General features: G+C 37.5%; 1 long non-coding RNA gene and 1 pseudogene across 1 annotated transcript in view; one reads left to right on the forward strand and one right to left on the reverse strand.

Moving 5' to 3' along the window:
• Positions 1–1,504: 1,504 nt before the first annotated feature.
• Positions 1,505–2,038, reverse strand: LOC141499393 (receptor expression-enhancing protein 5 pseudogene; annotated as a pseudogene).
• Positions 2,039–16,994: 14,956 nt separating this feature from the next.
• LOC141498765 (uncharacterized) overlaps positions 16,995–22,812 on the forward strand; it is a 38,606-nt gene continuing 32,788 nt past the window's right edge. The window contains exons 1-3 of the long non-coding RNA XR_012471700.1: positions 16,995–18,006; positions 19,633–19,752; positions 20,370–20,464. This is a non-coding gene — a long non-coding RNA (uncharacterized LOC141498765). The remainder of the gene's footprint in view (positions 18,007–19,632; positions 19,753–20,369; positions 20,465–22,812) is intronic.

Genomic DNA, 22,812 nt, shown 5'->3' on the forward strand with positions numbered 1-22,812 from the left:
ACTTAATGAATACCCACCTTGGGTAAGGATTGTTCTAGAGATAGAAGGACAAAAACAAATTCTGTCCTCCAAAGGGGCTTTTGTCCTGAAAAGATAAGGCACGCAGATAATTGATTTACAAAGCCTATAGACTTAAGTCAAAGGTTTGCATCTAGAGGTTTGCTAACTCCTTGGGGGTCCAGAGGGGGTTCAAACTAAAAAAAAAACTTTTAATGATGCTTTAATAAGTAAATAACTGCAGAATATTATTGGTAGGGAAGGGGAAAGTTTGTATTACACACTTACTATTAAAGTCACTATGCTCTTTTTTTTTTTTTTTGGCAAGGCAATTTGGGGTTAAGTGACTTGCCCAAGGTTGCACAGCTAGGTATTATTAAGTATCTGAGTTTCTGAACTCAGCCCTGTCTCCAGGGCTGGTGTTCTAACCATTGTGCAACCTAGCTGTCTCCCTGGCCCTCACCATGCTAAGTCTTTACTAATACTGTCTCATTTGATCTTCACAACAACTTCAGGAGGTAGGAACTTTTACAATCCTTGATTTTACAATTGAGGAAACTGAGGCAATCAGGATGTAAGCAACTTAACTCAAGTCTTCCTCTCCAGGTCCAGTAATATCATAAATTTATACTAGGGGTTCATGATATATTTTTACTGGTTGTAGTTGTTGAAAGAGGCTCAAGGAATAAAAAAAAGGTGGAAGTCACTGTAAGGAGTAATGCAAAGGAATTTTTATCAGGAAGAAATGAGAACAAGTCTTTTTGTTCTCTGCATATTGAAGGGCTAAGAGAAGGGGGAGGGGAATATATTTCTGACATGGGATGAATAGGTCCTGTGTCTATAGGAGTGGGACCATTGACAAGGAATAGCAAGTAACCCCAGGTTGATTGGCATGAATGCAAAATAAGAAATAATATAAATAAAACTAAAAAAAAAAGGCAGGTGGGAGCTCAACAGAAGAGAATTTAAATGCCAAGCTAAGGAGTTTGTATTGCAGATTTTCATTCTGTAGAATGGGTTTGAATCTTTGCTCTGTTAACTTGTTCTACTTTGGTGATATTTAAGATCAGAAAGCCCTCAGTTTGAATCCTGACTCTGACACTTACTAGGTGTATGATCCTGAACAAGTTAATTCATCTCTCAAGCTCAATTTCCTCATTTAAAAAAGATGAAATCAATACCTGCATTGGATTGTGATTATGTTGATGTCCATTTTTTGTTTTGTATTTGTTTTGGTTTTTCCATGAAGGACTTTCTTTTTTAATAAATAGGCAGCTGGAATAGCCAGGATATATCTGGCATCCTATGGAGGATACTTAAGAGTATTTGAGTTCCAGCAGGGTCCTTAGTCTGGGCTGTTGGAACCTAAATGGGCAGAGGTTCCCCCCCCTTCCTAGCCTGGGGACACTTCTCTAATGCTCTAAAATCCAAGAGGGTAAATCAGCTGCCTAGACATGGGCCAGGATTGTGGGCCATGTTCAGTTATTTGAAGCTGCTCAAAGGTGATCTAATCATTATTCTTTAGGTGAGTCATGTCTACCTTAGTTGCTTCCCAGGTTAAACTGACTGCTGTTTGTGGGGTTCAGCAACTCAGGTCATTCACTAGGCTGTGCATGGAAGCTTGGTATCTCAGGAAATGGGTTGATTAGGTGACAATATAGGATCTGGGAGCTATTACAGTTCACTACAAGCATGCACCATAGCAAGATTTCCCTACATAGTAGAAGGGAAACCAGAAAAGGAAAATGTCAGAGAAAAACTCAACCAGGTTGTATACTAACTCAGTAGGTTAGCCAGGTGGCATCACCACTTTTTTGGCGCTTTCAGTGATTTTGATGGAGGTATATGCTGGGTGGATGAGTCCAATGAGAATGCAGATCAAGTAGGTACCAAAACCAAGTATGAGATAAAGGCCCAGGAAGGCAATGAAAACTGTAGCCACGTGGTACTTTATGATATCAGAGAAATCCTCCAGCTTCCCCAAGAAACTGCTGTTTTTCTTCTCCAGGAATCTCTGGAAGCAATGCTTCAAGCTAACCATGACTGCCAGAATCAGGAAGGAAGGAAAAAGAACAGAGGATGACTGGACCTGGGTCTGAGGGGTTATCTCCAGAATTCTTCTACTCTGAGTGTCCTTTTTTGGTTTGTTTTTGCATGGCAGTGGGGTTAAGTGACTTGCCCAAGGTCACACAGCCAAGTAAGAATTAAATGTCTGGGCTGGATTTGAACTCAGGTCCTCCTGACTTCAGAGTCAGTGCTCTATCCACTGTGCCACCTAGTTGCCCTTATCCTTTATTCTTGAAGAAGACCATGTCATCAGGGAGGAGATGTCATAACAAGCACATGAATTGGATTTGAGTAAGGTACTGTGTGTGCTAGGTCACCAGTTTCATTTTCTCCTCTGGAGCCATCTGGAACTAGTGGCCAGATATGAATCAGGATGATGGGAGATGGACCTGGATGTGAGGCAATCAGGGTTAAATGATTTGTCCAAGGTCACATAGCTAATAAGGGCCAAGTGTCTGAGGCCAGATTTGAAGTCAGGTCTTCATGAGTCCAGGGCTGATGCTGTACCAACTAGCTGCCCTAGTTGTAGTGTGGATCAGATAGGATAGAGATAGGAATTTGGGCATATGATTTCATTGCTATAGGGAACTAACCAATGCTGGATGCTGGTGAGCACCTTTTCTGCAGATTGATTTTAGAGATTTGTCTGAGGAATGGAGACGCTAAATGACTCGCCCAGAGTCTCACAGCCAATATATACTATGTTCAACAACAAGAATGCTAAATTTATGTTTTCCTAATTCAGAGGCCAGTTCTCCATTTATTATACTAAGTTGGCTCTCATTGGATAAAGTAATACGCATAGAACGCTTTGCTAACTTTTTAAGAATTATATAAAAGTTAACTGTCATTATTTCCTATGTAACTTTAGGCTAGTATCCTAACTTTTCTGGGCCTCTGTTGCTTCTTTTATAAAATGATGGAAAGATGTTGGATTAGATGGCCTATTATGCCTACTTTTCATTTTAAACTTCTGTTGATGATAAAAGACCAGAGCCTTCTCAAAGTAGGCCTCATTAGAACTTGTATTCCATTGCCAGCTAGTATGAATAACAACTCATGTTTAAACAAAATTATTGGTACTCTGTGCTTTTATATATCATAGTTATTTTTGAATATTCTGAATACTTCTCAATACTCCCCTCAAATGAACAGTTAAGCAAATATACAAATAGAGTAAACCAGATCTTGAAATATATGTGCAGACATTCTGTCCCTAATATCCTGAAATGCTCTATAGAAGAAGGCTCTGTCTCTTTGCTTTGGGACCAAGATTTCTTATTTCAGTTGCTTAGGGTTTCAGGTCCTTTCTGTGTTTTTTAATTTGGCATCACTAAGGTCAGTTTTAGAACATTGCAAATATTGTTTTCTGAACCTAATGGGTTTTCTGTCTCCATAGTTATATCACTTTTATTCATCATCTAACAGTATTTGAATACTCCTGGGAAGTCTTCATGATGAAGCTGATTTATGCTGTCTGTTTCTCAACTCAGTCAATCCACAAGGATGTATTAAGTGCCTACTATGTGTTAGACATGGTACTAGACAATGGCACAGGTCAGAATAATTGAATCACGGGAGTAGGAAATAGAATAAGGAAGTTTGTTGTCTAGCTAGGGACACATAGTAAGTGGTTGAGTGGTAACTAGAATTCAGGGAACCTGAGTTTCCTAATTCGGTATTGTAATGATTTCCATAAGGGTGAGGATGCAATTCCCTGTTCACATTTACATGCCTCAACAAATGCTAAAGAAACGAATTTCTTGGTCAATTAGCCAATATAAAATCTGGGGCAGGGGGAGCAGCTTGGTGGTGGCACAGTTCATGGAGGGGGTAGACCTACAGTCAGAAAGACTCAAATTCAAATGTGGCTTCAGATACTTACTGACTGTGTGACCCTGGGCAAGTCACATAATCCTCTTTGCCTCAGTTTCCCCATGTGTTAAAATGAGCTAGAGCAGGACTTGGAAAACCGCTTTGGGATCTTTGCCATGAAAACCCCAAATGGGCTTGTGAACAGTTGGACACAATTGAAAATAGTAAAACAACAAATGGAATCTGGGGGGGGAAATAAAATTAAACATATTTGATAGAATGAAGAGCATTACATTAGACATCAGGAAATCTGCTTTTGGTCCTGGTTCTTTGGTCCTTAAACTGTGGGTAGCAAATTCTCCTTTAGAAGAGGAGAATTAGTTAGATTAGATGATTTGAGATTTCTTCCAGATCTAAATTCTGTTCGATGTTACTCTTGGAGCCTTTCAGACTAGTAATAGCCTATGAAGTTGTCCATTCTTTCCTGGTAAAGCCCCCAAATTATGTTAAATTGTACTTAGTGGAGTAAAAGTACTTTCTCCAGGAAGTGCTAAAGACTAAAAATAGAAATAGCTCCAAGAAAAGTTTAGATAAACTAATTAGTGTCCAGCTCATATTGAATTATTAAAAGGAACTATCAAATATGATAGTTTTTGAGATTGACTTCAAACCACCAGGCCCTTCTACAGATGATCTGTTTGGGTGGAATACTCCAAGGTGGTGGTTCTTATAATAAATTTTTTAAAAGGCAGCATACTTTAGGTGCAACTAGGTGGTGCAGTGGATAGAGTACCTGTCCTGGAGTCAGGGGGACCCAAGTTCAAATCCTATCTCAGACACTTGATAATTACCTAGCTGTATTGCCTTGTCAAAAAAAAAAAAGAATAAAGGACAAACATCAGTGTTGTAAAAAAAAGCATAGTTTAATGTAAAGAATAGGAGTCTAAGAGTCAGAAGACCTTGTTTAAGATCTTGTAGTTGCCATTTAAAGTATTACAATGACTTGGACCTCAGGACAGAATCTGAAACATATAGTAATTAGGTGCTTAATAAGGCCTCAGTTGATTGACTAGCGACAGAAGACTCAAGATAGACCTGTGAGATAGGTGGGGTAGGTTTGCAGAATCCTAAAATCACAGATTGGCAAGAATTAGAAAGATTTTAGTGACCAATCTAATCCAGCCTTTGTTGGGAGTCCCCACTATAACATCACAACAATGGTCATCTAGCCTCTGTTGCAATCATTTTTATCTTGAGAGAAGAAATTGAGGCTCAGAGAGATTCATGGTTCATATCCTGGTTCTGCCTTTTTCTGTGGGGTGTTGGTCAAGTCATTTATATACTCTTTGACTAAGTTTCCCTTTCCATAAAATAAAAATTTTAGATTAGATTAGATGATCTCTTGAATCTCTTCTAGTTCTAAATCTCTAGTCCTATGACTTCCTTGTGATTCAGTTTTCTCACCTGTCAAATTGAGATAATAAAAGTGTATTCCCCATTACAAACATTTGTTTTTAAATACTTTTTTAATAATGTCTCTGGATTTTTTTTTACATCATCATAACTTTTTTCCCAATGTCCCTTCTGTTTCCCCTTTTCTAGAGAGCTATCCTATATAACAAATAATATATTTTTAAGAGAAATAATAGACTGGAGGGAAATCACTATAATTGACTAATAAATTTTAAAAGTTTGAAAATGTGTACAATGTATAACACTTGTGGTTCCATCTACAAAGGAGTACAATGGGAGTGCTATCTCCTAGCTCTTCTTTGGAGTCATGCAAAGTTCATTGCAATTAGCAACATTCCTCTTTTGATTTGATTTGTGTGTATATTTGTTCTCTCCATTTGCATTGTTGTAGTCATTTTTTGTTGTTGTTTTACTCTGCAACAATTCATGTACTTCTTTCTCTACTTTTCTCTATCATATTCATTACTTTATGGCACAGTAATATTTCATCGTATTCATGTACTATAATTTGTTTTGTTCTGTTTTTTTCCAGTTGTGGTTGTCTCTTTATGACATCATTTGGGATTCTCTTGACAGATATATTGGAGAGGTTTTGCATTTCTTTCTCCAGATCATTTTATAGATAAGGAACTGAGGCCAAAAGGTTAAATGACTTACCCAGGATCATACAGTTAGTATGTTATGTCTGAGGCCAAATTTGCACTCAGGAAGATGAGTCTTCCTAATTTCAAACCAGGCACACTGTCAATTTATTTAGCCATTTCCTAATTGATGGACATCTACTTTGTTCTTAATTCTTTGCTATCCTCCTTCAATAAATAAATAAATATTTTGGTGTATATGAATATTTTTTTCTTATCAATGGCTTTCTTAGGATAGAAACTCAGTAAACAAACCTCTGGGTTAAATATTGTAGGAACTTTATTTACATCTTTCCCAATAGCTTTCCAAAATGGTTGTGCAGAGACTCAGCTTCCCCAACAATCATGCAATTTATTTTTAGGATAATGCATTGTAATACATATATATAAAAAGTGTGCTCTTACTTTTGTTGCTGTTCAGTCATTTTAGTGTATCTGACTCTTTGTGATTCCATTTGAGGTCTTCTTGGTGAAGACACTGGAGTGGTTTACACTTTCCTTCTCCAGCTTCAGAAAAAATGGAGGCAAGGGACGGTTAGGTGGTGCAGTGGATAGAGCACTGGCCCTGGAGTCAGGAGTACCTGAGTTCAAATCCAGCCTCAGACACTTAATAATTCCCTAGTTCTGTGGCCTTGGGCAAGCCCCATTGTCTAGCAAAAACCTAAAATAAAAAGAAAGAAAGAAAAAATGGAGGCAAACAGGGTTAAGGGACTTGCCCAGGGCCATACAGTTGGTAGTGTTAGAGAACAAATTTAAACTCAGGTCTTCCTTCACTGTGCCTCCTAGCTGTATTCTTATTGCATAAAATCAGTAGGGTATTATTTGAAATCAAATTGTAGGTTAAACACAGACAATTAAAAAGAGAGAGAGAGGGGAACCACATCTTCTAGATAAGTTCTGTGTCAGGAGGCCAAGAAGAGAAGAAACCTTTGAAGGGAGATACTATGCAAAGAGGTGGTGGTGGGGGGAAGGATTCCTGAACTTGCTATTTTCTCTGTATTTGGGTTAAGGGGGTGGAATCAAGAGATTTTCCAAGTACACTCGCTACTGGAGCAGTATCTGGTTTTGTAGGGAAAAGGCAGGGACCTGGAAGCCCATTAGGAATTTGTGGGTTACTTTAAAACAGAAGATTGGGATCATCTAGCTTGGCGAGACCTTTGGAAGACCAGATTCCATCCCTTATGAGCCCTTTGACCTTGAGCAATATCTCAGAGCCTCAGTTTCTTCTTTTAAAGAGGATTATAATGCTTACCTTACTTATCTCCTAGGGGTGTGCTAGAGGTCAAATGAGATAAGCAAAGTATAACTTATGTTCCTTTTGACCTCCCTACTCATAGGGATATTTGTGTTTTAAAAGTGGATTTTAAAAATTGTTTAACCCAAGTTACTTTTCAGGAACTTCAGACATTTATGACAAAGGTAAAATGATGCAATTCTGAGGAAAAGGAAGGAATGTACTTTACCAAAGATGAACCTTACACTACCACGCACAAGTAAAACTAATCAATGAAACAGCTTTTTTTTTTTCATTGATTACTACTCAATCAACTGGCTTTTATGAAGGGCCTCTATGTGCTCATAGATTTAGAGCTGGAAGATATCTCAGAGGTCATCTAGTCAAATCTCCTCATTTTACAGATGAACAAACTGAGTCTAAGAAATCAAATGACTTGCCTAAAGTCACATAGATGGTAATCAGCAGAGGTAGATTTTGAATCAAAGTCTCTGGGTTCCACTTGCTTCATGCCTCCCTCAAAGACAGAAATGAAACAGATGTTGACTTTAAGGAATTGATTTTCTAATTGGGTAGGCAATCTATCTATCTATCTATCTATCTTCTATTTACATATATATACATGTATAACAAAATAATATTCAACTTTATATAGTGCTTTGCATATACTATTTCATTTGAATCTTCTGTACTTTTTGGGGAAGGTACTACTATCATTGGGGGGTAGGGGGTGGGGGTGATTAAGAGGCAGTAGGAAAGGTCTCAAGTGGAAGGTAGTGATTGAACTGAGGGATTCCAGTAGGAAGAGAAAGAGGGGGAGGAGAGAGAAGGAGAGGAGGATGGGAGGAGGAGGAGGAGGAGGAGGTATTCCAGACCTGGAGGAATGCCAGTTCAAAGGAACAGAGTCAAGGGATGAAGTATCCTGTGTGAGAACAGTAAGTAGGCAATCGGTCTAGAATGTAGAATATATCAGTCTGTCAATCAATCAATATTTATTATTTATTAAATATTTATTATTGATATATTATGCCAGATACTGGACTAAACACTAGGGCATACCAAAAGAAGCATGAAACAATCCCTGTCCTCAAGGAACTTACAGTTTAATGAGAAAAACCAAAAGCAAACAAATGTGAACAAATAAGCTATTTACAGGATAATTAGCAGAGGGAAGGAACTGGAATTAAGAGAGATTCAGGATGGTCTCCAGTACAAGATGGAATTTTACTTAGAACCTAAAGGAAACAGGGAGTCCAGAAGGTGAAGCTGAGAAGGGAGAACATTTCAAGAATAGGAGCCAACTACAGGAAAAAACCTTGAGCCCAGAGATACAGTGTTGCCTGGAACAGTTCAGAGACTATTCTGGATGGAAGAGTGGGGAGTAAGAGTCAAGAAGACTGGAAAGAATGGGGAATAGGGACCATGTTTTTGAAGGCCTTTGCCAAATAGAGAATTTTGAAATAATGGGGAACCAACTGGAGTTTATTGAATTGGGGTGAGGATGCCGTGGTAGGAGAGACTAATGTGTACCAGGATTAGATGCTTAAATGCTAAACTGGGGAGTTGCATTTGATCTTAGAGGTAACAGGAAGCCACTGGAATTTATTGAGTGGGGGGGAGGGAAGGGGCAGGGTAATCACAAAGTCTCTGTTTGGAGTGAGAGACTGACCTTTAGGAAAATCCTGTTCTAACCCCTTCTAATTCATCCTTTCCAGATTCAGAAGAAAGGGATTTGAGAGTGTGAGTGGAGTGGGCTTCTGAAAAGTGGTGAAATCCATCACTCTTATGTCCACAGTCACTGAAAAGTCCTTCACTGAATGATAGCAAAGGAGGTAAAATTTCTAAGCAGATAGTTTTTGCTCTCTACATCTATTTTCTCTTAGATAAAAAGGAAGATGGTTTCTACTTTTGCCAACAGAAGCATTTATTTATTAATTCCCATTTTGTATCACACAGTTTCTTTTCTCTCATTTGTTTTTCATTCACTTGTCTACTGGGAGAGGTACACGCTTTAGGTGATACAGCCTCCAGTTCTCATGGAATGCTTTGTAGTTAGTTGTTCAGTTGTTTCAATCTTATCTGATGCTTTGTGACCCCATTTGGGGTTTTCCTTGTTTTTTTTTTTTTTGCAAGGCAACAGGGTTAAGTGACTTGCTCAAGGCCACAGGCCTACTTAATTATTAAGTGTCTGAGGTCAGATTTGAACTCAGGTACTCCTGACTCCAGGGCTGGTGCTCTATCTACTGCACCACCTAGCTGCCCCAACCTCCAATGAATCTTAATGGTTTTGTTGGTGGAAAGTCTTGCCTTGGATGTTGAATGACTGATCAGGGTGGTGGTTGCTGAAGGTTAGGGTGTCTGTGGCAATTTCTTAAATTAAGATAATTAAGTTTGTGTCATCTATTGACTCTTCCTTTCATTAAGCACTGAGGTCATTGTATTGGGGAATATGGAGGCCTAAGGAGAGGGAAAGATTTGGGGAACAGCCTTTCATAGAGTAGCCAGAACACACACAATGTTTGTGGATTAAATCTGTAATTATATCAGGATGCAGTTCTTGGTGCCCCCAAATAATTACAATAGTTACATCAAAGATCACAAATCACCATAACATATTCAATAGTAGTGAAAAAGTTTAAAATATTGCAAGAATTATCAAAATGTGACAGACATGATGTGAAAAATGGAGCCAATACTTACTTCATGCAAAGTTGTAACAAACCTTCACTTTGTAAAAAATGCAATTAAGCACAGCCCAATAAAATAAAGCATACCTATGCTAATACGTACAACTAAGATCAATGGATCCAGCACTTATTAAGAAATAAGTCAATTAAGAGACATTCATTAAGGTTCCACTATTTACTAAGCACTGGGAATCATAGAACTGGAAGGATTAAGATGGAAAAGAGTACTTGAGTTGAGTATTTGAAAGAAGCTGAAGATTCTAAGGTTTAGAAATGAGGAGGGAATGCATATCAGAATTGGGAGAGAGCTAGCAAATTTGTGATGTCATTTGTAGAAGAGTAAAGAGGCTAGTTTGTTTGGTTTGGACTGTGGATATAGGTGAACAAGGTACACCAGTGTTAGAAAAGTGGGATGGAGTTAGATTGTGAAGGATCTTAATTGTCAAATGGAGGAATTTATAGCCTAATGAAGATAATTAAACTGATATAATCTGATGAATATTAGCAGCTAGATGGCATAAAGTGTTGGGCTGGGAATCAGGAAGACTCCTTTTTTTTCCCTGAGTTCAAATCCGGTGTCAGACACATACTAGTGAGACCCTGAGCAAGTCTTGTTTACCTCAGTTTCTTCTTTTGTAAAGTAAACTGGAGACAGACATGGCAAACCACTCCAGTATCTTTGCCAAGAATACCCCAAATGAGGTCACAGAGAATCAGGACAACTGCAAATAATTAAAAGGCAAGCTGATGAAGCCACTGAACCAGAAAGTATATAGAGAGATGTGGAGAGGGTCGAGGCAGAACCTTGGACGTAGGGGCCATAGTTATGGAATGAGATATGAAGGATAATCTAGAAAGACTAAGAAGTTATATAGAAGGAGAATCAGGAGTGACCAGTGCCACAAAAACCCTTAGAGAAGAGAATATGCAGGAGGAGAGAATTGTCAACTATGATAAATGTTTCAAAGATGTCCAGAAGACTGAGGATTAAGAAAAGACCATCAGATTTTACCATTTAGAGATTGTTATCTTGAGAGAGAGAATAGTTTCAGTTGAGTGATTAAGATGGAAGCCAGATTACAATGTTCTTGAAAAGAGTATGAGGAAAGGAAGTGGAGGTAATGAATATAGATGGATTTTTCTAGAATTTGATTAATAAGCCCTGGGCAAGTCAATGCAAATTGTCTAACCTTCCAAAAAACAAAAACTGAAAGAGTTTGACTAATAAAGGGCTAAGAAACACAGGTCAACAGATTGAGGGGATGGTAGAGTCTTGAAAGGTTATTTTTATTTATTCATTTATTTATTATTTTTATTATTTGTTTGAGGGTCACAGGGAAAGAATCAGTAGATGGAAACCCTTGAAGGTAAGGGAGAGACAGAGGATATTAGTGAGGATAATCTGCTAGAGAAGAAGGAAGGGTATGGGGTCAATGATAATGAGTTCGGTGACCTTGGGGAAAGAAAATATAACAACAGGAGCAGCAGTAGCAATTTATAGAGTTTTGAGGTTTGCAAAACATTTTTCAAATATTTAATTTTTTTTCTTACAACAATCTTAGGAGATAGATCCTATTATTATCCCCATTTTACAGAGAGAAAACAGGCAAACAAAGTTAAGTGACTTGTCCAGAATCATATAGTCACTAAGTATCTGAAGTCAGATTTGATCTGAGGTCTTATTTACTCCAGGTCTAGCTGTCTGTCCACTGTGCCACTTATCTTCCAATACACTTACTTTGGTGGACCTCAATTTCCTTCTCTGTAAATGAGAGAGTTTTTGGACCATTCTAGAGAATGAAAAAGGAAAGATGTATCTACCTCCCAGAGAAGTATTGGACCTAAAATGAAGAATGAAATATACATTGGCCAGTGTGGGAATTGTTTTGTTTCACTATGCATGGATTATTAGAATTCTTCCTTTTTCCCTTCCTTTTCTTTCTTCCTTCTTTTCCCTTTTTTCTTTACTTCTTCCCTTCCTTCCTTTCTTCTTTTTTTTTTTTGACAAGGCAATGGAGTTAAGTGACTTGCCCAAGGTCTCATAGCTAAGTATTAAGTGTCTGAGGACAGACTTGAACTTTCTTCTTCTTCTCCTACTCTTCCTCCTCCTCCTCCTCCTCCTCCTTCTTCTTCTTCTTCTTCTCCTTCTCCTTCTCCTCCTCCTCCTTCTTTCTTCTTCTACTTTCTTCTTTTCTCTCTCTTTTCAGTTTGGGCTAGAGTAGAGTGAAAAAAATGAATTCTTCTTAATCAGAAAAATATTAAATTTGAAAAAAATAAGGAATTGAACTAGTTGGTCTCTTCCATCTCTTATATTTTGAAGTGTTCCATCTCTTATGCTCTTTTGGGTCTTAAATATATCTGTCTCCAAGAAGGTGGGGACCAATGGAAAATTGCAAAGGAAAAGATAATATACAGGGGAAGACAAAGCTCTGATACATTAGGACTTTTTTCTTTACTCCCTTACCCACAATTTTTCTTGAAGTGAAAGACGACATAGTAGGTAGATATGATTACATTTATATCCACATATGTGGGAATTTCCAGTCTTTGCCTTCACATGTAGTCAACTCAATAACTGTGAGCTCCATCACATAGCTAGGGCAGGGGGAAAATTCTTTTATGGAACTGTACTGTATAAGGATGTCCTTTTGAAGTGTCCAGACTGGAAAGGTAGTTGGGAAGTTTGCTGGGTATTATTAGGTTTCATTACTAAGAGTCCCATTAAATCCCAGAGAAACAGTAAACCTAGTGTTTTTTCAGCTTAAACCAATAAGAAAACAATACAGAAAAAATACCAACCAGGAGATTTTATTAGAAAGTCTCAAATTCTGCCTGTCATCATCTTAGCACCTGATCCCATAATAACTTAAAGAAGAAACCCACAACTGTGGTATGTGGCAACAGGTACTTGTAAGAATGTGGAAACCCACTGAGCAAAGCACAATTAAAGAATTATTAGAAAACCAAACTTCACAGCTTGAGCACAATATTTCAAATGCATTTTGTTCATTATAATATCATTTTCAATGATAATTTTTATTGTACTGATTCATGTGACAGTAATCACTTTTGGGGGCCTTCCAACAATTCTTGTTTTTTTTTTTTTTTGCAGATAATAAGACTAGACAGAATCTTTGGTTATTGATATATTTCAGGGAGTTGAAGGATGGAATAAGAAGGTAGGGAACTGTGTAACTTTGGAATGATTGATGATGATGATAAAGATGTCTATTGACTGAGATCATTGCTCTATGATTTCAGTGTTTGATGTGGGTTTTCCCTTCAACAGTGCAGCTGGCAACCTATCCATGACTTACCTCCAGTGGGACTCTTATCTACCCCTTGAGTCAAACCCTGAATCTCTTGATATTATATCAATGCAGTTTGAACACACAAGGCTATCTGTGATCCTTTGCACTTGCTACATGACACCCCTCCCCCCCTTTCTGAGCCTACATCTTTTGGGTGGTATACTTGACTCCACTTCTAGTGCACAATTCAACATCAACTTTTAGAATTGGATGAGACTTTAGAATTCATCTTCTCTTATCACATTATTTCATGTGTTAGATTGAAAAATAATTCCTCTGTTTGAATGCCAAAAGATAGTTTAGAGTACTGGAGTCAAAGATGGTTTGAATGAAAATTCTGCCACTTATTAGCTATGTAGCCATGGGCAAATCCCTTAACTATTCTGTGCCTCAGTTTCCTCCTTGGTAAAATGTTTTCAGTTTCCTCCTATTTTGTAGGATTAAATTACTTATACCTATGAATTGCTATTTAGTTCTTCAACATGGTTTTTCCTCCTTTCTTCCCTTTCCCAGGAGTCATATTGAAAGAAAACATAAACAAATACTGAGTAAACAAACAGTCTTAGAATTTTGTACCTTGAGGTCAAGGAAGACCCTGCCCCCAACATCAGAATAGAGAAAAAGTACTATATGCAGCTTTGGAGGACTTGGGTTCAAATGTTAGCTCAACTGCTTACAATTTATGTGTCCTTGGGCAAGTCACTTTATCTCCCTTATCTACAAAAAGAGGGGGTTTGACTACAAGGTCTCTAATGACCCTTTCAGATTTCTAGATTCTATGAATAGTCCCCAAAGGATCCTAGAACTTAGAAAGAAGAATGTGTTTGTCATCCTCCCACTTCTTTTTTCAGAAATAGGATTCTGGGATTGAACCTCCCCTCCCCAAACACACACACACACACACACACACACACACACACACACACACACACACACACACACACGCACACCTCAGACGTTTCACTCCCAATGGGGAAGTTCAAATAATAAAAAGTCAACTAAGTAGTGCAGTAGATAGAGTTCTGAATTTGGAGTCGGGAAGATTCTTCTTCCTAAGTTCAAATCTGGCTAGCTGTGTGACCCTGAACAGATCATTTAACCTTGTTTGCCTCAGTTTTCTCATCTGCAAAATAAGTTAGAAAAGGAAGTGACAAACCTTTTCAGTATCTTTGTCAAGAAAAATCTCAAATGGGGTCATGAAGAGTTGTACTTTACTGAAAACAACTGAATAAAATTACCATACAACTTTTGGAAAACAACAAAATTTATGTACCATAACTATGGGATCTAAATCATCAACTCCTTGCAGTTGTTATCATGGAATATACTTTTCATTACTGAAATTTTATTATTATTATTTCTTAATTTAATCCGTTTTCTTCTCTTGAAACCAGAGAATATCAAATTTAAGACAATGGGTCCTAAAGTCTTTTCTTAGCTTAAACACCAGGGTTGCTGTACAGAGGTTTCTAACTTGACAGGGAAGGACATTCCTGAAGAAGTCACATTCGGAACAATGGATAGATGATTATAGGATAGAACTGTTCTACTTAACATGGAGGAAGAGTAGGTTTTATGTCAGAAAAGGTGTACTAGGAGAAAATGCTGACCAGGAAAGACTGAAGATTGAGGACCAGATGTCCCCTTTCAGCTCTTTTACCCAGCCTGTTTGTAAGTTAGGTCTCTTTTCCAAGAAAGGGTGTTGACCCACCACAGACAAAGGGAGAGGTCAGAAATTGGGCCAGATCTGATAGAATGGAAATTATGGGCCTCTTTGACAAGAAAGGAGGCCAGGAAGGCAAGGTGGGTGGGGATCTAACTTGGTAAGGGTTACCAAGAATATAAGGGCCATTGGTGGGGTGTGTGAGGGAGAGTGGAGCCTGCTCAGAAGAGCTAGAAATTAAAGATGGAAGGTGGCAGGGAGAACTATGATAGTCTCTTCTGTTGTCAACCAGGGATAGAGTATATTGAAAAGGTGAATGAATGGTATCCTGCATAAGCACTTTAGCATTGAGTGAAGCCCGTGATGTTTCATTTGCTCAGCTCTCTACTACCTGTAATCATGCATTTAATATTTAAATACTTTATGAAGGTCATGAGGAGTCAAAGTCAGATTTACTCAGCACCCTGGCAGATGTCTGCCTAATTTAGTTTGCAGCCTCTGTATTCTTTATAGTGTCCACTACCTAGTTAAACATTCACAGATGCTGATCACCGACATTTTACCGATGAGAGAGGCAACTTGGAGCAGTGGTCAGCATCCAAGACCTGGAGTCAGAAAGACTGATTTTGAATTTCATTTGTGGTATGTCCCTGAACATATCATTTTATCTCTTTGTTTCTCAATTTTTTCCGTCTATTAAATTAGGATAATAATACCTACCTCTTGGAGTTATTGGGAGGCTCAAATGAGATAATCTCTTTAAACTGCTTTGCAAACCTTAAAACATACATATAGGATTGTGAACTATTCTCACCACAACAACATTATTGTACTTATAGGTCAGAGTTTCTTTTAAAAGTTGTAAGCACAATAAAAGTAAAATTGAAGACTGTAATTTTTTTAATTGAAATTTTATTTTATTTCTATTTTTGATTTTTGTTTTTTGCAAGGTAATGGGGTTAAGTGATTTGCCCAAGATCACACAGCTAGATAATTATTGTCTGAGGTCACATGGGAACTCAGGTCCTCCTGACTCCAGGGCTGGTACTCTCTCCACTGCGCCACCTAGTTGCCCCTATTTTTTTTTTCCAATTACATGAAAAGGTAGTTTTTCAACATTTGTCCATATGCAAATTTATAAATTCCACTTTTTTCTTCCACCCTCCCATTCCTTCTTACTTCCCATGGTGGAGGGACAGTTTGGTAAAAGTTGTACATGTATAGCTGTGTTTAACATATTTCCATATTAGTCATATTGTAAAAGAAGGATAAGAACTAAGGGGAAAGTTAAAAAAATGAGAAAGAAAGGAAAAATAAAAGAAGTTTTTTTAAAAAATAACCACGAAATGCTTTACGCTGCATTCAGACCCCATACTTTGAATGTGGATGGTATTGTTCATAGCAGATCTCTCAAGACTGCCCTTGATCACTGAACTGCTGAGAAGAGCTGCATCTATCATGGTTGATCATCTCACAATGCTGTTGTTAATGTGTACAATGTTGTTTTGCTTCTGCTTGCTTCACATAGCATAAGTTCATGCAAGTCTTTCCAGGCTTTTCTAAAGTCCATGATTTCATACAGAACAGTAGTACTCCATAATAATCATATTCCATGACTTGTTCAGCCTTTCCCCAACTGATGGACATTGCTTCAATTTCCAGTTCTTTACCACTACAAAAAGAGCTGTTATAAATATTTTTGAACATGCAAGACTTCTCCTGTTTTATTTTATTTCTTTGGGATATAGACCTGCTATTGATATTGCTGGATCAAAGGGTATGAACAGTTTTATTGTTCTTAGGGCACAGTTCCAAATTATTCTCTAGAATGGCTGGATCAGTTCACAACTCCACCAGCAATGCCTTAATGTTCCAGTTTTTCCACATCCTCTCCAATATTGATCATTTTCCTTTTTTGTCATCTTAGCTAAGGTATGAGATGGTACCTCTTGGTTGTTTTAATTTGCATTTCTCTAATCAGTAATCAATAATCTTATGACTATATATATATTATATATATGTGCATATATATATATATATATATGTATATATATATATATATATATATTATTTCTTTATCTGAAAACTTCCTGAACATATCTTTGGCCATTTATCAATTGGGAAAAGACTTGTAATCTTATAAATTTGATTCAGTTCTCTATATATTTTAGAAATGAGTCCTTTATCAGAAACATTAGCTATGAAAATTGTTCCCAGCTTTCTGCATTCCTTCTAATCTTGGCTACAAGTGTTATGCTAATTTAATGATCAATCCTAAATTAGAGAATTGAAAAAAATTGGCTCTGCCTCCTTTCTTCACCAAGCTGGAGGGATATAGGAGTGGAATATACCATATACTCTTTTTTTTTTTAAGTTTTGCAAGGCAAATGGGGTTAAGTGGCTTGCCCAAGGCCACACAGCTAGGTAATTATTAAGTGTCTGAGACCGGATTTGAACCCAGGTACTGCTGACTCCAAGGCCGGTGCTTTATCCACTATACCACCTAGCCGCCATATAGGAATATGCCATATACTCTTAGACTTGCTTGATATGTTGTTTGGTTTTGCCAGATCAATGTTTTTCACTTTTTTTTTCTTTTTTATTCTTTGTTACAAAGGCTGTCTCTTTGGGAGGGGGAGAAGGGACATGTTTCATATGGCCTGAAATAAACATTAACAATAAAAATTAGATTAAAAAATATGCTGCAGAACCTTTTTCTGTGATGTGTAGTTGTATGTATGTGTGTGCATGCGAGTGTGTGTACTTAAGTGTATATGATAGGAAAGTAGCAACTCTTGAGAGATGAACTCAAGAAGTTTGCTACAACTAGCAATAGCAATGATGATATAATGTTTCTTTATCTATATGGTAAGTCTTCTACCATTGCATATTAAAACTCCACTAATAATAAATGAATGGAATTCATATGGATCTTTAAAATTCACAAAATACTTTATATATATTATCTCCTTTAAACTTCACAACAGTCTTGTGAGATAACAGTATTATCTCCATTTTACAAAAAAAGAAAAATGAATATATTGGGGCTTTTTTTTTTTTTTAGGATTTTGCAAGGCAAATGGGGTTATAAGCGGCTTGCCCAAGGCCACACAGCTAGGTAATTATCAAGTGTCTGAGACTGGATTTGAACTCAGGAACTCCTGACTCCAGGGTCAGTGCTCTATCCACTGCGCCACCTAGCTGCCCCTAAGAAAAATCAATCTTAAGAAAAGTGAAGTGACTTTCCCATAGTCACAGGGATATTAAGCGAGTCTAGGGATTTTGACTTCAAATCTACTGTTTTTATCACTTTCTGCAAAGTGCAGATTGAAGGGAAAGTGGACATGCCATTTCTGCTACAGGTAGTATACCCAATATAGAGAGAAGATGTCTCATTGCTGTGCCTTCCACTAGTGTTCATCCAGGAGGCAGAGATTTTCTCATTCTTTTCTCAGTTTTCTGTAAATTGAGTTATAATCTAGTACATGGTGAACAGGTTTGGAGTCCAACCCCAGTGCTTACTAGTTGTGTGTCCAATCAAAGAAGGAACCACTTTACGCTTCTGAGTCTCAAGTTCCTATCTGTAAAATGGAGGTAATTTTACTTGTATTTAGAGGCAGCATTTAATAATAGAACCCAAGCAGCCTTACTGGCTATTTCACATTGTCCCTAAGTCTTTTCCAGGCTAAACAGTCCCAATTTCATCAACTAATTTCATCTTTGTTTTTGTTAGGATCTCAGACTAGGGTAGATTTTGATGGAACTGTACATCATGCTTTCTTAATGAGCTCCAAGATCTTACAAGTATTTTTGAATGTTGAGTCCCATTGTTGATATGCTGAAGTTGTAGTTAGCTAAAAATTCTTTTCTTTGCTAGTTTTGATTTTCATGGTGGTCTTTTTAAGTTTATGCTGATCATTAGGATTGCACAGTATCCTAATATTACACAATATCCTAATAAGTGATATTTCTTTTTACTTTGGGATATGTGAAGAACACCATTCAGATAGGCTCCTTTATCTATCTCTAAGAACTTCTGAGCACTGAGAACTTCCTTTAGCAACAACATTCTTATATCGCCTGGTTTAATTTAGAGTGAGATTGTTAATGCTGATATGGATCATTTCCTTTAGTCAAATGTCAGTTTGTTACTCTTTGGATAAGTTTAGAGTGCCTTTGTTAAAATCTTATTTATAGATAGTTTAAAAACTATGTGATTCTTAACACCATCTGTCCTCTTTCCCACTACTTCACTATTGTCATTATAGAAGGGGGCCTCAAAAGATCAAGGGCCATTTTTTTCCCATTTGTTTCATAGGTTGTATAGTCTAAGAATCATCAACTATAGTTAAACTGTAAGCTGGTTTTCAGATGTCAAACAGCAACCAACCAATCAACAAATACTTATCAAGTGCCTACTCTGAATGAATGAATGAATGAACAATTGAAGCATTTATTAAGCTCTTACTATGTGCCAAACATTTGCTTAGTGTTGGAGACAAACGGAAGACAGACCCTGATCTCAAGGAGTTCACATTCAAATAGGAAAGGCAACATAAATGAAAGATTTCAGCTGCAAGTGGGTGGAAAGGTCTCGTGGTTCTTAGGGTGCAAGAACAAAGCTGATAATTTCTCTTCTTTAATGTCACGTCCACTGATCAAATCATATCAGTTTCTATGTTGAACAATTTGATTATGCCAAGAACTTTGGTGACGAGAGCTTTCTTTTCTGCAATTTCAATAGATTTGGCTGTAGCACCTACAGGAGGAGTTGCCAGGCTGATCTCACCTTTCCAGGATAATGGCTATGATCACTGGAGTAGAAGATTTCCTATTCCAAGGTCTCTTGGGTTCAGTATTCTAGGTTGGTCTCTATTAAGCTTTGCGGGAAGATGCTGGTGGTAGTTTGATTTGCCTGACACATGCTGTCCCCTTTCTCTGCCTCAGAGTGCCTTGCTTCAGCTGTACTAGCTTGTTTTTTTCCTGTGAGTGGTATTGGTGGGGATGACTGGCCCCTTCTCTGAAGGAAAGTGGTCATGCCATCTCTGGATAATGTCTAGGAGTGCTAGAATGGAAGCTGTACTATGTAACAGTCACTGTTCTAGGTGCTGAAATACTCAGATTATAATGTAATATCTTTGCCCTGGCTTCAGAAAGCTTCCTTTCTACCGGGTGGGATTCAACATATATACCAATGATTAAGTAACAGATAATTTGAGGGGGGGGGACAGAATGCATCAATTAATCAATCAACAGCTATTTACAAAGAGCTTAGTATATGCCATTCACTGTGCTAGATATTGGGGATGTAAGTAAGCACAAAGAATGAAACAATCCTTATTCTGAAGGAATATTCTATTACAGAAGACAATAAGTACACAGATAAATAGGTACAGAATGAATATAAAGTCTATTGTAGAACCTATAATTAAAACTTTTCCAGCTTGATAGGTTGTAACACAATTTGCTTCTTTGTTACAGAATTTTGGTCACCAACATTTCCACAAGAGGAATCCAAGTGAGCTGTTTTTCTTACCTTACAGTGTCCTTGTGAGGAAGTCCATTTGCAAAACAAGGTATAAATGTGAACTGTTATTAAGATTCAACCCTACCCTTAATCAATAAACCTTTTTTTAAGCTTCTACTGTGACCAAGTACTATGTTAAATGCAGGGATTATAAAATGAGGCAAAAGTTAGTTCTCAAAGGGGTGGCTAGGGTGGTGCAGTGAATAAAGCACTGGCCCTGGAGTCAGGAGTACCTGGGTTCAAATCCGGTCTCAGACACTTAATAATTACCTAGCTGTGTGGCCTTGGGCAAGCCACTTAACCTCATTTGCCTTGCAAAAACCTTAAAAATAAACTAAAAAAAAAAAGGTAGTTCTCAAGAACCCCTAGACCTTCAAAAGGCTTCTAATCTAATAGGTTTCATTAGTGAGATATTTTGTTTGTCTTGTAGTTAGAGTAAATTCTAGGCATAGACTAAACATGCAAGGTAGGCAGATGTATCCATGAAGGAAACAGAAGTCATAGGTATGTTTGAGTATTTAAGTACATAAGAAGTAAAACTTAAAAATTCATAACTGGAAGGAACCTTATAAAATTAGATATTAAACTTGGAAAATTATAGGATCTTAACATCATAACAGACTTGGGAGTCTTAGAGTCTATCTAGTCCAGTTGAGGAAATGATTTGCCTGAGATCTAACAGGTGGTAATGTGGCAGAGCCCAGTTTTAAACCCAAATCTTCTGATTTCAAATTCAGCACTGCACTTCTTAGGTCATAGAAGAAAGATATTTTAGACAGTCTAATAGAACCCAATAGCTTTCATTTTGCCAGTGAGGAAACTGAGCCCTTCTTCCACACCCTCTTGGCATTTCAGTCTTAACTGTTAACTCTGGATAATGCTGCACCTGTCGAAACTTTTTGTCCAAAGTGAGTGCAGAGTACCTAAAGGGGATTTCTTCTTAAAAAAAAAATTTTTTTTAAAGTTTAGAAGTAACCGACCAATTTTTGGAAACACATCTGAGGCGCAAAAGTCCTTTTGCCTATTGCTTTCTAACAACTAATCTTGGGTTGGGTAACTCTTGGAGCAGGGAGCCAGCCGCTGTTTTCTCTTTCTGGCAGCAGCATCCAAATTATTAGTACTCTTGCCACTGGAAACCAGGACTGACTCTTTGTGCTCTGCTTAAGTGGCCAGATTTTGAGGTTGCCAAGCCCTTCTCAGGGAAAAGAGGCTCTGATTTCAATTCACTGCTAATCATTCTCTTTGATCAAAAGCCTGGTGCACTTGTAGCAACTACAAAGCATTTTTCTACGATTTAAAAAAAAATACCTCTTTTTTTCTCCCCCTTGCCCTTATGTGAAGTGGGAGGTAAGGCATGGGTTTACCCTAGCTTGTGGGTCTTTCTCATCATGGGTACTTAATAAATTTCTGTTGAATTGAACTGGCTGCTGTTTCTAGTGCTGATGCCCAGAATATTATGCTTAGTGTCCAATGGGAAAATCCCATTCCATTCTCTTCATCTTTGCCCTAATAGAAGGATAGGAAACTTCTGCCTAGAAAAAAATAGATTCTGCTGATCTATAACTCTGTTGATGTAGCCTACTCAATTTCATTAAAAACCAATAAGCCCATTTCTTAGCTACTTTACTGGTCCCCAACTAAAGCTATTGTTCAGTATAAATCCCATACTTCAGAAAATACATGATGCAGTAGAAAGAGTCTTGGTTCTAGAATCAAAGAACCTAGGTTTAAAACCTACTTCTAATACTACCTATATATCCTTGAGGAAATCATTTAAACTTCCTGGGCCTCAGTTTTCTCAAATGCAAAATGAAGAGGTTGTACAAGGAGACTTTTGAAGTTTGCTACAAATCTATAATTCTAATTTAACTCTATCTAGTCATGCCCATGATCATCTTTGTTAATTCTAGTATGATCATAACTAACAAAAATTAAACAATGTTTATGCCTGAGGAGACCAATGTATATATCTTAATAATGCATGTGAAGAAAATGCAGATTATTTTGAGAGAGACAAGGGGGATGCTACCAGTTGCTAAGATCAGGAGAGGCACTAGAACTAAGCTTTGAAAGAACCAAATGTTTCCTTTTTTCCTTTTAATTTTTCAATTAACAGCCATTCATTTCTTCTCCCTTCCTCTTCCTTCATTTGAAAAAAAGAAAAACATCTTTGTAACAAATATACATAGTTCTTTCTATCCTTAGTTTATTGGTATAAACCACAAGTATCAGTCTTCTCCATGTCATATTCCTTCTTAATTCTTTTCTGGACTAATAGCTAAGTATAGGCCTTCATTCTCTTCCATATGGTTTTTAAAACCTTTTAAAACCAGGCTTCAACTAGTTTTGCCAGCCTCTTTGTACATAATTTACTTTTTGTCTTCTATGATCCAGTCA

This window comes from Macrotis lagotis, chromosome X (genome assembly GCF_037893015.1).
Source record: "Macrotis lagotis isolate mMagLag1 chromosome X, bilby.v1.9.chrom.fasta, whole genome shotgun sequence".
Lineage (NCBI taxonomy): Eukaryota > Metazoa > Chordata > Mammalia > Peramelemorphia > Peramelidae > Macrotis > Macrotis lagotis.